The 14,601-nt window shown below is 48.4% G+C and overlaps 1 non-coding gene across 1 annotated transcript; it reads left to right on the forward strand.

The window, feature by feature from the left end:
- Positions 1-11,556: 11,556 nt before the first annotated feature.
- Positions 11,557-11,630, forward strand: TRNAT-AGU. The gene has a single exon. It is a non-coding gene; the product is annotated as a tRNA-Thr (tRNA).
- The last annotated feature ends 2,971 nt before the right edge of the window (positions 11,631-14,601 follow it).

The raw sequence follows: 14,601 nt of genomic DNA on the forward strand, positions 1-14,601 counted from the left end.
CCCCAGGTGATGCAATGGCATGTGAGAAAGAGGAGCAGAATTCTCAGCAGAAAAATGTTCAGCAAGTGGATAAACACAGAGCATTATTGCAAAGATCAAAAAGCCATGTGTCCAGGAGTCATGAGGAGGAAAAATCCTGTGAGATTCAGCACAGACCAGAAAGAGAACAAGGAAACCAGCCGGGGGTGAAAATGGGTAAACGTATTTCCTCTCAGGGAACTCAGAAGGACCTCAAGAAAACCACCACAAAGCAGGAAATCATCATTGGAAAGAGAAAAAATACATGCACAGAGTGTGGAAAAAACTTATGTGACTACTCAGCCCTTCTTAATCATCAGAGAATCCACACAGGGGACAGGCCCTACAAATGCCGTGAGTGTGGGAAAAGCTTCACTCACAGATCAGCCCTTTCTAGACATCAGAGAATCCACACAGGGGACAGGCCCTACGAATGCCGTGAGTGTGGGAAAAGCTTCACTCACAGATCAGCCCTTTCTAGACATCAGAGAATCCACACAGGGGACAGGCCCTACGAATGCCGTGAGTGTGGGAAAAGCTTCACTCACAGATCAACCCTTTCTGTTCATCAGAGAATCCACACAGGGGAGAGGCCCTACAAATGCCGTGAGTGTGGGAAAAGCTTCACTCACACATCAACCCTTTCTGTTCATCAGAGAATCCACACAGGGGAGAGGCCCTACAAATGCCGTGAGTGTGGGAAAACCTTCAATCGCAGATCAGCCCTTTTTACCCATCAGAGAATCCACACAGGGGAGAGGCCCTACAAATGCCGTGAGTGTGGGAAAACCTTCAATCGCAGATCAGCCCTTTTTACCCATCAGAGAATCCACACAGGGGAAAGGCCCTATGAATGCCATGAGTGTGGGAAAAGCTTCACTCAAAGATCACACCTTTCTAAACATCAGAGAGTCCACACAGGGGAAAGGCCCTATGAATGCCGTGAGTGTGGGAAAAGCTTCACTCAAAGATCAGACCTTTCTAAACATCAGAGAGTCCACACAGGGGAAAGGCCCTATGAATGCTGTGAGTGTGGGAAAACTTTCAATCGCAGATCAGCCCTTTCTAAACATCAGAGAATCCACACAGGGGAGAGGCCCTACGAATGCACGCAGTGTGGGAAAAGCTTCATTCAAAGATCAGACCTTTCTCAACATCAGAGAGTCCACACAGGGGAAAGGCCCTATGAATGCCGTGAGTGTGGGAAAAGCTTCAATCGCAGCTCAGACCATGTTAGCGATCAGAGAATCTGCAGGGGCAATGAATACCATAAAAACCTCTAGGGCTATCAATTTTTTTTCTTTAATACTTTTCCTGATTCCCAAATGGTAACTTTTTAAATCTGTTTGAACTGTTTGCAGCACCATTATCCCTCAACTTGGACAGAGGAGTGGCCCGTTTATGCCTTTTGTAGTTTGCCTTCTTTTGAGGTGGGCCCATTTGTCCTTTCTATCAACTCAATTATCCCACAAGTAACTGGAGTGTGCCCTTGCTATGAGGAACCAGGGAGCGTCACATTTATACCATTCCTCCTATTGCAAAGTGATTGTTAGAGTCGCCAGTGATACAGATTGTATCCTTGCCAGTTGTTCTCACGTTGCTCTGGGTTGTGCTGAAGAGCAGTTACATTGGGAATTTTTCATATTATAGTTAAATAAAGAGGAGCAGGGGAAAAAAGTGTCATTTCAGCCTCTGTGACACTGGAAGGAGATGGGGTGGTTCAGAGATTCCCTCCTTCCCCATCACTCCAGAACTGTTACATTTTGGCTTCTCTGTGCAGAGTTTATTTTCATCACATTCTATCCCTCCACTTCTCAAAATGGCATATGAGGAAGAGTTCTCAGCTGTCTGTGCTTGGAGGTGATGCTTTGATTTCTTTCCTCCTATATCAGAGTCGCTATGACTGGAGATGAAAGTGTCAAAGACCTGGAAGGGGAATTTAAATGGATCCCAAACATAGTGTGATTATTTGGCGTTTAAATTCCAGGTTTCATCTATTGGTAAAGCCACTTCTGGCAAGAGGACTATTTTGTCCCCCATTATGGGATGCTGGGATACTTACAATTTTGTAAATAACATAACTGACTATTGAGAGAGTGCTGAGTGAAGCTGCTTTGGATGGATCAGAGGAGAATGTGATGGGAGAATCTCTTGTCCTGATTCTAAATAATCAGATGTAACCTGCTCTGGAATTTCTCTTGATACTTTCATTGTCATGTATTCTGTCTCTCTGTGATGTGGGTTTCTCTCTTTCCTGAAGGCTGTTTGCTCACCCAATTGGATATTAGTTCAGTTCGATAGGACGTAGCTCAGATTTCTTGGAGAATTGAAGACAAATGACCATTTCCTAAAGTCCTCATTTGTCACTTCAGCTTCATGATGCAGATGTTGAGGAAAGAGAAGTGGTATTTTTGTTCAATTTATCCTTAATAGATGCTGAAAATGTGTATAAAATGAAATCAATGTTGGAAATCTAATAGCAGCAGAAAAATAGCTCTTTTTAAATAGAAATTCTAGCTCTGGTAACGAAGATTCTGATCCAGGCCTGTATCCAGTCCCTTGCCTGGCCCTGTGTCACCAAATTAAAGAAAAGCTGGGCACGTTTCCGGAAGCCATTGCTTACGACACTGCTGAGATTTTGAGTGGTTTTGTAAAGGATTCTACTTCTGAGAAGTGTAAATTTACCCTAAAAAGGGCAAGGAAACAAAGGGCGTCAGGAATGTATGTTTTTTCGGATGAGGCAAGAAAAGGGAGTAGCATTGTCCCCCTTGGGTAGCCCCTGTTCAATTCCAGGTCAGAAAGCAAAACTCTCCTGCAAGAATATCCAAAAAATATTGTGTTTCACTTCACGTCATAAGTACAGTTGTGGGCAATTAAATGATGACCCTAAAATTTCATAAAAGCAAAGAACGCTGAACAAAAAAGTGTGGGAAATACGTCTGTATCTGAGAAAATGGCTTGGAATGAAGGAAGACAAAAATTGATCGGTCGAGAGAAAAGACCCTATTTCCCCCTAGTTTGGAAATTCTCTCACAATTACTGGAATAGAAAAGCTAAACAAATGGTATCCAATTGTTGCAAAGGAGATTGAAGTGAGGCCATTTTCTCCAGATAAAAGAAAATGGTCATGTCAGGAGTGGGATTTGAAACCTCGTCTCTATGCAGAAACCAGAACACCCAAGAGAGAGGAAAAGAGAGTCTTAAAACTGGCACTTTGGACCAGTCCCAAATCCTAACGCTACAAAGAATGTGACTTATCAACCCTAGTTTTCATTAATATTTGATGACACTCTTTAGGGAGGCCAAGATGGCACATCTCTTTCAACTCCTAGAGACCTTCTCCAACACAGCTGATTTTTAGGCACACTCACCCAGACCTAAAGTTACACGTTCCCTGGAGTTCCATGAGTTCTGCGGTGTTGGAATCTCCCTGCTCACGTTTTAAGCAAACAAAAGATGGGTGCTGGCATTCTGAGACCCTCAAAATCCTGCCCTGGGGGCCAGACAGTTAAGCAACCAGCATCCACAACCTCTACCATCATAGCATCCTGTCTGGCAACAACTCACTTATCAATAGCTGGGGTCTGAAATGCTCATTTCTTTGTTGTTCTATCACTGTAGTCTCCACTTTCCTATTGCTTGTCTGTATAATCTCTGTCTGGTTCTGTGATTGTTTCTGTCTGCTGTATAATTAATTTGTTGGGTGTAAAGCAATTAAGCTGGTGGGGTATAACTGGTTAGATAATCATGTTACAATATGTTAGGATTGGTTAGTTACATTTCAGTAAAATGATTGGTTAAGGTATAGCGAAGCAGAACTCCAGTTTTACTATATAGTTTGCAGTCAATCAGGAAGTAAGGGGGGGAATGGAATGGGGGTAGGGGAATTGGAGTTATGTTTTGCTAAGGGGGGAATAGAAAGAGGGACACAGACAAGCCTCTGTGGTGTCAGAGCTGGGACGGGTGATACCGAGGAAGGAAATTGGAATCATTGCTTGCTGGAAGTTTACCCCAATAAACATTGAATTGTTTGCACTTCTTGAACTGCGGGTATTGCTGCTCTCAGGTCATACGAGAAGGACTAGGGAATGGGAGCGTGATGGGATAACCCCTCTAAGAAGTACGTCTTTCGGGGTGTGAAAAACCCTGGAATCAGTATAATTAAGCTGCCCTAAGCCACGGTTAGATAGTGCTAAATGAAAGGAAAGATTGTTCGGTCAATGTAGCTATTACAGGGATGGAAAACCCCTCCACTCACTGTAGCAACTGTCTACTCCACAGTGCTATAGCAGTGTCACAGCAGCATTTTAAGTGTAGACAGCCTCAGAGCGAGACCAGGTCTGGCTCTGTGGATGCTCAGGCACTACAACAAGAGCAGTGACAATACACGAATGCTTCCGTAGTTGGCAGGATTCAAACTTGCCTGGGGAGACCCCAGTGGATTTCTAGTCCATCGCCTTAACCACTCGCCCGCAACTACTTGATGTATAGGTGCTTCACTACACAATGATTCTGTTCTCACTGAATTGTCACTTCCAATTGCTCAGACCAGCTCCCCCAGCACACTCCTGGCTGTGCATTAGTGTAAGTGTGTCCATGGCTGAACAACAAGGGTTCCTGCCCATTTCCCTTCCGGCTGGAGCATGATTAGAGTGTGTTTGTGGTTAACAACATTGCTATAGATTGTTGTTCAGTCCGCACACTGACAATTCAGACCGTCCCGTTCCTATTCGAATCTCCACCAGATCATGCCAATAGCCGGAGTCAGGATTTCTCTGGGGCACTGAAATGTTTCAGGGGGTTGGTGCATGAACTCAGCCTTGCATCCATCCCTGATGTTTCATGGACTAACAACAGCAGCGTAAAGAAAGAGCTGATCCAATATCTCACTGTCAGAGGTGAAGGTGGCCTCGTCCCATCTGCATGACCATTGCCATTGCAGGAGAGAAGGTGTCAATGGAATCGAATGCCCTGGCTCAGACAAGAGACACAGGGAGGTTTTGCTGTTCATGGATCTGTGCAAAGGAAATTGTGTCTCTGTGTGAAATTGGGGGGGGAAATGAAATGTCCCCATAGTGGCCCAATGCCCTAAGGAATGTGGGCGATGGACTCCGGCTGGGAAATGATTTCACAGGATCAATGTATTGCCCTGATTAAAAAGCTATGGCTAAAAGGCAGCCACTGTTGTTCGTACCTGAACCTTTGTAGGGACGCCCGAGTGGGTATCAAGTCCATTGCCTTAACCAGGGGTAGTCGATTATTTTATCAAAATTCAAATTTCTTGGTCAAGGCATAGTCAATGTATAGACGCCACAGAAAATAATACACTGATGATAGTAAGAATATAGAAATATTTTGCAGTCACTATGGGCATAACTATGATAATTGTTTTGTGTTTCACTCTTTATATATGGCACCACCAAGGGTAAAACTAAACATCTCTTCAGATACCAGGGAGCGTTTGTGTTCATTCCTGCTAGCTACACAGGGATTTGATGTAGCTGCTTTCAATCCTCCGGCTCTGCCGGGATAAGTAATATTTCAGGCGGTCACTGAACTGAAAGAGGGAGATCATTTTTTGACAGGTTACGCCTCCTCTTAAAGGTGTTTGTCTGGCAGCCTTGGTTCCCAGGTCTCTCCTGAGGGAAAAAAGTTTCTGTGCAAAATACCAAAACTTTTAACAGAGCGGAGGGAAAGGCAACAGCCACATAATGAGGCCACAACATGATTCTTTTATGTGGCATGACTCTGAGCACTGACTGATCTGCACTCTCTTGTGTTTGAAGAGATGTTGAGTTTTGCACTTGGGAACCTATAAGGCTGAAGCAATGTTATGGATAGTGACACTGCGACTGAAGGGTGATTTAAGGTTGTAAAAATTGTTAAAAACACTGAGCTTAAACGTGAACTGCCTGTTATTAAAGGCTGGTTTCCCCACGTCGGTTCCATAAGCTCTGCTAGAAAGGCCCTGGGTTCTCTCCTGCCTCGGTGGGAACTCGAGGGAATCGTCCCCTGCTGCCCTTGGCTCCAGGCTGATTTTTCTGGGGAGGGGGCGTGGAATTGATTGGTTTGCTGTTGAGAAGGGAGCCAGGCCAGTTCTCAGGGAACGAGAACTCCCAGCATCTGCCCAGCCCAGCCCAGGCTGCTGCCCTGTCCCAGCCTCTGTTCCCCTGGGGGCCCTGCGTGTTTGACTCTAGAGCAGGCCGGGAGCAGCAGCTGAGGCAGAGGACACCTGGGCTGGGCAGATAGGAGGGAGGTTAGCAAGTGGAAATGGTAAAACCGCAGTGAATATTACCTTGGACTCGACGGCATTTCTCCATTGGTCTGTCTGCTTTGGGGCAGGGACAATGACACATCCTGCTGCATTCGTCATTTCAAAGGGTGGTTTAGGATTTTCATTCTCAGACATGGTGCACAAAGCAGGACTCAACCCAGGGTGCAAACAAAATGAGCCACTCACAGGTTCTGGCAGCCACAATGAGCCTTTGGTGCGAGAGCTCAGACCTGCCTCTGTCCCAGAGGGATGGGGGGTGTCTACAAGGGGCTTGGACCACTGATCTATCAGCGCCTAACTCCCAAACTTTCAGTAACTATTATCAGTGCCTGTGAGTGTAATTTAAACCATGAGAAAAACCACACTAGGCTAGACCAAAGGCCCATATAGCTCTGAATCTTGTCCTCTGACAGTAGCCAATACCAGGTGCCCCCAAAGCCACCACTGGGAGTAGAACCAAGGATCACATGTTTACAAGGCAGGGGCTTTAGCCAGCTAAGCCATGGTGCCTGCCTGGGTGTAAGACACAGTGTCTGCCCACACCTGACTCCCTGCCATCTCCACCAGGACCTGACAAGCTTTCCTTGTGTTTGGATTCTGCAAAGCAGAGGAGCAGGTGACATTTTCCTTTCAAGCTGTGTGTGTGAGTGAATCTTTGGCCAGGTCTGCACTACAAAGTTGTTTCAGCAGAAATATATTGCTCAGGTGTGTGAAGAACACACAACGCTCCCTCGGTCGGCAGCTTGGTGTGGCTGGTGCACACACTGCAATGCCACGTCTGGCGACAAAACTGCCCTGTTTTGGTGACAAAATAAAACCACTTCGATGAGAGGCCTAGAGCTTTTTGCAGCAAACTGAAAGTGACAGAGTGCCAGTGTAGATGCTGCTGGTCATTAAATCCCCATAACTGGCCTCCGCCAGTATCCCACAATGCCCGCCGTGAACTCACCTGCCCTGCATTCCTGCTAAAGAGGCTGGGCCCCTCCCCTTTCCTAGCTCCAGGAAGTTCTGGCAGCTGAGCCTGCTGCTCTGCTCCGGCAGCCAGGAGCAAATCACTGCCGTGGAATGCTGCTCTCCGGCCCTGCGAACACAGAGCAGGGGGCAGGAACTTCCATACATGGGGGGGGCACCGGCATCCGAACTGTGACACCCCATGACACCCCTTCCCTCCAGGAGGCTCTTACCTTCTAAACAGAGACGGCTGTTTTCTAGTAAAATCACTACAAGGGAAGGAGAAAACTCGAAAGAGGTTCCTCCTGGTGCTCACGTCCGTGAACCCGAATACTCTCTCAGTCCTCAAAGAGAGACCTGGAGAAGGAGACTTGCTGCAGCAAAGCCACAGGGGTCTCTGAGGTTTCTCTGGCCCCTCGCCCCTGTCCTGCCTGGCTGATGTCAGCATCTCTCTGTGAGGTCACCACCTCCCCACCACCTTGGACCAATAGTCTGAGGTCTTGCAAAAGGCCTTTGTGATGTCACTGCCACACCCCTCCCTTGCTGTGCCAATGTCCTGCCCCTGGCCAGGCACTGTGGAGGTTTGAGCTACTCCCTGTGGATCACCCCACTCGAGCGTTCGTTCTAGGCAGCAAGCTGGCTAGACAGGAAAACATCAGATACTGCTCCCAATGCTACACTCAGTTTTTCAGAAATTAGTCGACTTTATGGCCAGAAGAGACCATTAGAGCATCTAATCTGGCCCCCTGCATATCACAGGCCTCCTGTAGGACACAAGAGCTACTTTGGGGGCAAAGACATTCCAGAAAGGCACCGAGTCTTCATGAAATGACATCAGGAGATGGAGAATCCACCACTTTCCTTGGTAGCTTGTTCCTGTGGTGAATCATCCTCGCTGTTGAATATTTGTGCCTTAGTTGTAATATGAATTTGTCTCTTTTCACCTTCCAGCCATTGGATCTTGTTATTCCTTTCTCTGCTATTTTAGAGAGTCCTTTAATATCCAATCTTTTCTCTCCATTAAGGCACTTCAACACTTCAATGAAGTCACCTTTCAATCTTCTTTTGATCAGCTAAACAGGTTGAGCTCTTTCCGTAGCTCACTAGAAGGCATTTTCCTCCAGACCTCACAACATTTGTTGGCTCTTTGCTGCCCCAGCTCCAATTTCACAACATCTTTTTCAAATGAAGACACCAAAACTGGAGGCAGTATTCCAGTATCAGTCTCACTGATGCCGTGTCACCTCCTGTGACGTTATTGACATAATCTGTAACTGTATAGATCACCGTTACGACCGCTGTTCTATATTTGCAGCCAATATTGTAGAAAGGTGTCGTGCAAGGGGCCTATGGAGAGGTTCTGATTGGTTGATTATAATGATGCTATCTCTAGATGTGTATCATTTTTTTTAGTTGACGTTATGAATATTGGCTCTATGCTGCCCGTATTTCAATCTTGTGCTCTGCTTCCGGTGTCAGTTCTGTCTAGCCTGCTTGATGGCCCATTAAGGACCATCAGCTATACAATCGCCCCATTGAGAGAAGGCAGATACGCCTTGTGACTCAGCAAGGTAGCAGGGACCTGCCTATGGAGAGAACTCTAAGGTTTTTCTATGCCACGTGCTGGATAGAGTGTCCTTGGGACAAAGAAAGCAAAGACCACATGGCAAGAGACTATAAAACGCTGATGTCTCGTCTCCATCTTGTCTTCAATCCTGCTTCATACCTCTGGAGGGACTTTGCTACAAACTGAAGCTCTGTACAAAGGACTGAATGACCCATCCCAGCTTTGAATAGACTCCAGAGACTTGATTTGAAGCTGCAGTTTATTCCATCACTGTTACAAGCCTGAACCAAGAACTTTGCCATTACTGTATGTGAAGGGTTCAAATCCCTGTGCATTTTATATAACAACCTGGTCTATGGATTGTGCCAGTTCTTTTCCAGACCCAAAGTCCAGAGTATGGTCAAGGACCAGAGACCTAGCAAATAGTGACCAGCTAAGAGAAAGCTGGGTAAACAGAAAGCCTTGCTTGCTAAGGTAGGCCTGGTCAGCAAATTGCCAGGTGTTGGAGCTTAGAACTAAATGATTGTGTCTTATTCAGAATTGCAGACTGAACAAAGAATCCCTATTCCTATTGTGTTTGTTTCTTCTCTAGGGAGACATTCTTCCCACAGATCCAACCTTGAGTTTATGAAAAGTTGGCACGTCAGTATAAGATATGGCATCCTTCCACCTCCCTTCCAAGGGACCAATGCCTGCCTTAAGACACACAGAAAACAATCTTTATTGCCATATACTTTCACTCTTTCTTTGCTTTAACCCCTAGGAATGTACCTGTTGGACAATCAAAGGAGTTGCTCCATTCCTATGGATCCCAAATCAGAATTCAACATATATATTTTATACTAATAACATTATATCAAAGTATTAATGAAATGTTAACTTGCTAACTTGAGACCATGGGTGAAGACATTATCTAATCTGTTAATCATTGTCTAATGTGCTATCTTGTCTTGCAAAACCTATCCTGGGGTGTGGAACTGCCTACGCTGTCACTTTCCCCCGCCCATGGAAAATCTATATATTCTATTGTAATTAATTAATTAACAGTGTATCTGAGCCTAATAAGCCCACTCCGCCAGCGCGGTGTGTAATAAAGTCCTATTCTTGACCTCTACATGATGGAGATTTGTGTCCTTCACAGACACCTGCTGAATAAAGAGGAGATTCAGCACCCAGCTTGGCTGAATGTGTCTCCTCTCCCCACAGCTTGGTGATCTTTTGAGGAAATGGAGAAGACTGCCTTTGCTTAGCTGTACATCGCTTGCAAAAGAAACAGGTCTTTTTGGTGACAAGTGTTGAAAGGAGCCATTAGACAAATGTGGAAACAGGAAAAATGTCCCCCAATTGAACTGGCATCCGTGGATGCTGAAGCCACAACACAGAGCACTACACACTATATGAGAACGGGTGGTGTCAGAAGAGTCTCTACCAAAGCCTTTTGCCACCAGCAGGGGCCTCTCTGTGCACAGAACTCCAGGTAGCGTGATGGCTGCAGGCAGTGGAGAACTCCATTTTGGCATCTCTTTTGTGGTGAACAGCTGCAGTGGCTATTAAAAGGTCTCTAGATAGTGATCTTTGAGACGAGCTGGCTGAAGAACCTTCCTACTAACCAGGAGAGCCTGGCTTGGCCTGCCTGTTCTTCCTTGCCGAACCTAGTGTGTCTGTTGGCTCCTTTTTTTGTATCTCTTTTCAGAAAAAGAAAAGATCTGTCAGCAGAATCCTTCTAAGTGCTTGTTCAAGACAGAGAGAGCCTTCCTTGCGGCTAAGTCTTGGTGCCATGGGGCATGCCTCACTGCAGCATTTCCTGCTGACCATCCTAGCAATTAGCTCTGGTTCTCCGGTGCGCCTTCATCTAGTAGTGTCTGGCCACCATCTGTTCTATCATTAGGACCCATGTTGCTCTCAGGACTTCAGTGTCCTCTTATGGACACAGCCCTCTGGCTGTGCCCCACTCAGTTCTCTCCCCCCTGCTGGGTGGGGGGGGTGTCCTCTACCCAGACACTTGCCTCAGTGGCCAGCTGCAGTCCAGGGTGTAGCCACCTGTGTCAGTGGCTACTGAGGCAAAAGGTGTGAACCTCCAACCCTGCCATCTGTTTCCCTGGACCATTTCCCAACAGACCTAGAACCTTCCTCCACCTTTGTATCAGGGCCTTAGTCTGGCAGTAGTCAGCCAGGAGGTCACTCATGCACCCCTTACCCCAGCACTACTCTGATCATGGTGCCCTCCCTGCTCGTTCCTTCCGGGCAGCCAATCCCCCCTCCTCAAACTCCAAGGAGTGACTAACTCTTGCTGTGCTGAGCAGCTCTTTATATATGGGCTGCTCCAGCAAGCCTTCTCCTGATTGGCTCTCCCAATAAGCCCTTTCTTGATAGGCTGGGTTCTGCACAGCCTCTTCAAGGCTGTCTTAATCTTTCTCCTGCTTGTTTGGGGCAGACAGCCCACCACACGTGGAAAGTGGCAAATGAGAAGTCTGGAGCTGAAGGAAAGGTTACCATGACACAGAACTGAGCTGAGGTTGCTGCGACTGAAACACAGATCACTAACCATTATATGATCACAGTGACTGGTGGGAGAGGCACATGTTAGAAGCCCTCTGTCTACTCAGCTGTGGCTTTCTGTGCACAGAGAGCCAAACACCTCAAGGTCTGCAAGTCTTGAGGGAAATGGGGAACGTCTGTACTTTAGAATTTGCAGGTGTTGACTTGAACCATCAAATGAAACAGTTGCAAATACTTTTTTCAGGCAGGCACCATGGCTTAGCTGGCTAAAGCACCTGTCTAGTAAACAGGAGATCCTGGCTTCAACTCCCAGTGGTGTCTTGGCGTATGGCTTTTGTCTCCTCTACTCACATTTTCCTGTGTCTTCCTAGGAAACAGAAGAGGCCTCCCTTGGTATCCAAGTCATTGCTTGCTAAGGAAAGGGCTTCTTTGGAGAGAAGCATTGGAAACAATCAAATCACAAACCTGGAGTTGATGAAAACGCTGCTATGACTGACATTGGCATGGCGGTTGCTTCGACTGCAATTGCTGCAACATGAGATCCTGCGCCACACATCCTTGTGATTCCCTGGAGATGTTCACACACACAGATGTCATGTCACCTTCCTTTTGATTATCATTGATGAAAAATGGAGCGGTTGGGAGAAAAGTCCCAGAGAGTCGCACCGTGGCTAAGCTGGGTGACTCACCTGCCAGGTAAAGTGGAGTTAGGAATGCAGCTCCCAGTAGTGCCTTAACAAATGTGTCTGCTCTTCCCACCTTTTGGTGAATCTTTTGCGGAAACAGAGAGGACTGCCTCTGCCTTGCAACAGGGCCACCCAGAGGATTCTGGGGGCCCGGGGTCTTTGGTGGCGGGGGGCCCTTCCATTCCGGGACCCGCCGCTGAAGTGCCCCGAAGACCCGCGGTGGGCCCCCCCACCGCCGAATTACTGCTGAAGACGGAGGGGGACCCACCGCCGAAGCGCAGCCCGGTCTTCGGCGGTAATTCGGCGGAGGGGGGCCCCCGCCATGGGTCTTCGGGGCACTTCGGCGGCGGGTCCCGGAAAGGAAGGGCCTCCCACCGCCGAATTACTGCCGAAGACCGAGCTGAACTTCGGCAGCGGGTCCTGCTCCGTCTTCGGCGGTAATTCGCCAGCGGGGGGGGGTCCTTCCGCCCGGGAGCGGAAGGACCCCCCCCGCCGGCGAAGACTGGGAGCAGAAGAAGCTCCTGCGCCCAGCCGCGCAAGAGTTCGCCGGGCCCCCCGGAGCGAGTGAGGGACCCCGCTCCAGGGGCCCCAAAAAACTCTCGTGGGGGCCCCTGTGGGGCTCAGGGCCTGGGGCAAATTGCCCCTCTTGCCCCCCCCCCGGGCAGCCCTGCCTTGCAATGCAAAGGCTTCCAAAAGAAACCAGTTGTTTTTTTTGACAAGTGTCAGAAGGAGGCACATAAGAAATGTGGAGACAAGGAAAAGGTCATCGTAACTCAACATGCATCCATGGCTCTTGAGGCCAGAACGCAGAGCACTAAGCACTGTATGACCACAGCAAAATCTAAACATTACACCTTATTACACTAGGCAGTAGTTAGGTCAAGCAATTTTCTCATCCTACTGGATGTTACCCTCCTTAATACATAGAATTCCCCCTAAAACCTGGATTACTGTCCTCAGATGACCTTCATTTTCTCAGGATTCCTGCTGCTTCCAGCATAGGTGGGGGAAAAGAAAAGCAAAAACATGATGCCACAGTCTCCTATTTTATATCCTTAGTTCAAGTGTCTAGAAGACACTTGCCCAGACATGTCTGGGTGGGCTCTGCTGAGTCACTAGGTTGGGGAATCCTCCTGGTGTGGTCTTGTGCAACCGAGTCATAGACTTGAGCAGTCCCCACAGTGTTGTGTTTGGGCATCTGTCACTGAATTGGAAATCCCTTAATTACAATTCCTCTGCTGATTCATGGCTGTTGAACACCCTCTTCGGCAGGGGTCACTAGCAAAATTATAGCCTATTTCAGTAACAACCATACAGCAAAATGCATAACTTCACACACCCTCATGCTATACATATTTGGACAGAATAACCGATTTCAGCAGATCATGACTTTTCATATGATAACTTACATGGAATGGTTGGTAGGACATATCACAGCCATATATGAATGATGACTATGTGAGCTACAGGGAGCTATTTTGAAGTACATCATGTCACAAAAGCCTCTAGAGACTGGCCTTTGGGGAGAGCTGGCTGAAGAGCCTTCTGAGTAACTGAGAGATCCAGGCTTGGCCCTGCCAGTTTGTGCTTGCGAACTAAACTTGTCCGTTGGGCTCCCTTTTTTGTGTCTCTTTCACAGAAACAGAGCAGAAGTTCTTGGCCAATCCTTGAAGGTGCTTGTTCAAGACACAGGGAGCCTCTGTGCTGGGGCAGGGGTAGGGGTGCAGGAGGTGGTCGGGGGTGGAGGTGCTTACCTCGGGCAGCACAGCTCCCAAAGTGACTGGCACACACTCCCCTCCGGCAGTGGCTCCTAGGCAGTGGGATACGGGGGCGGGTCAGCTGTGGCGTTTGCACTCAGGGCTGCAGGGATATGCCGGCCACTTTCAGGAGCAGTGTGGCAGGGAGGGAGGGGGCAGAGTGGGCAGGGAGCCGCCTTAGCGCTGCTGGCACATCTCCGTGTGTGACTTGGGGAGGCATCAGGTCTCTGTGGGCTGCCTGGGGCAGGGGCAGTGGCCGAGGGGGCTCGGGCCACCCCTTTGCCGCCTCTCTCCAGGCTCCCAGCCCATCTTGCCGGCCGACAGGGATTTTAGGCTGCAGCAGCGCAGGAAGCAGGAAGGGCGAACCACAGCGGCTGCCTCCCCCACATGCAGGAAAATGGCTTGACCTGCTGGCCCCACAGACTAAGGCACCAGGCCTCCAGCTTGCCCCATTTGACCCAATGGGTTGATCTTGTGGCCAGAATTATTTGCAGTCAGGATTTCCCCCAACAGTGCCCCACAGGGGGCCAGGGTCAGCTCCAGCACAGGCCACACAGGAAGGCTTAATGCTCAAGCTGCAGCACATGCTGGGCAGGCTCTAGGCCGGGCTCCCCATGGCAGGAGAGAAGAAGAAGACTGGGCCCCTGGAGGGGCAGGCTGGGGCTCCCTGGATCCCATCTGCTCACAGCCAGCGCCCTGTCCCCACTCCCATGTCATCAATGGCGCCCCCAGGTCAGCCAGAATGGAGCAGCAGTTTTCACTGCACCAAGTCCACTTACGGCTTACAGGCAACTCCCAAACCCACCACAGCCCACCATGTCAGCCAGAAAGGAGCCCACTCAGTCTCAC

The sequence above is a fragment of the Mauremys mutica genome, chromosome 26 (assembly GCF_020497125.1).
Source record: "Mauremys mutica isolate MM-2020 ecotype Southern chromosome 26, ASM2049712v1, whole genome shotgun sequence".
Taxonomy (NCBI): Eukaryota; Metazoa; Chordata; order Testudines; family Geoemydidae; genus Mauremys; species Mauremys mutica.